We start from the raw sequence: 660 nt of genomic DNA, 5'->3' as shown, positions 1-660 counted from the left end.
CAGGCGTTTAAATTATCACAGACTAGCTTTTTTTAACACACGTTTGTAACTTGGGTATAACGATAATGGTATGGTATCGTGCAGCAAACAACTCACCCATGAGCAGGAGGAACACGTACGGCAGAATCCTCATGGTTATGACGTCCGACGGGTCTGGTCTGTCACTTCCGTAATTGCACTCGGTCCACGAAAATTATGGCGAACTTCTTATAATACTCCTCTTACCGACGACGAAAATGTATCACTAAACAATAACAACGATGACGAAAATGTATACGAAAGAAGCAATCGTCGAACGGATGTCACGAACGCGGAGGTGATTAGCATTCGAACGGTAACGGTTCGCTCCGGTGATAACTAGCCATTCGGACTGCTCGACACAACACTGACCCACACGCGCACACGCGGTCACGTAAAAAATACGGAGGAGATCCGTCGGGATTCAAAGTTGGCGTTCGACAGTCGAAGACCGGCTCTCGGGTCAGTGCAGTCGGTTCCGAGCGGTAATTATTACCGTACGCTGCGGCGGTGGCAATAATATGGCACAGAACGTCGTCGTCCTTTCACCGCCGCCGCACCGTATACCTACATTATATTATTATTATTATTATACATTATAAGACGCAGGTGGGTTTGGTCTATGTATTACGATTCGTATTA

This window comes from Acyrthosiphon pisum, chromosome A2 (genome assembly GCF_005508785.2).
Source record: "Acyrthosiphon pisum isolate AL4f chromosome A2, pea_aphid_22Mar2018_4r6ur, whole genome shotgun sequence".
In the NCBI taxonomy this organism is placed as follows: domain Eukaryota; kingdom Metazoa; phylum Arthropoda; class Insecta; order Hemiptera; family Aphididae; genus Acyrthosiphon; species Acyrthosiphon pisum.
This window is presented reverse-complemented; position numbering follows the sequence as displayed.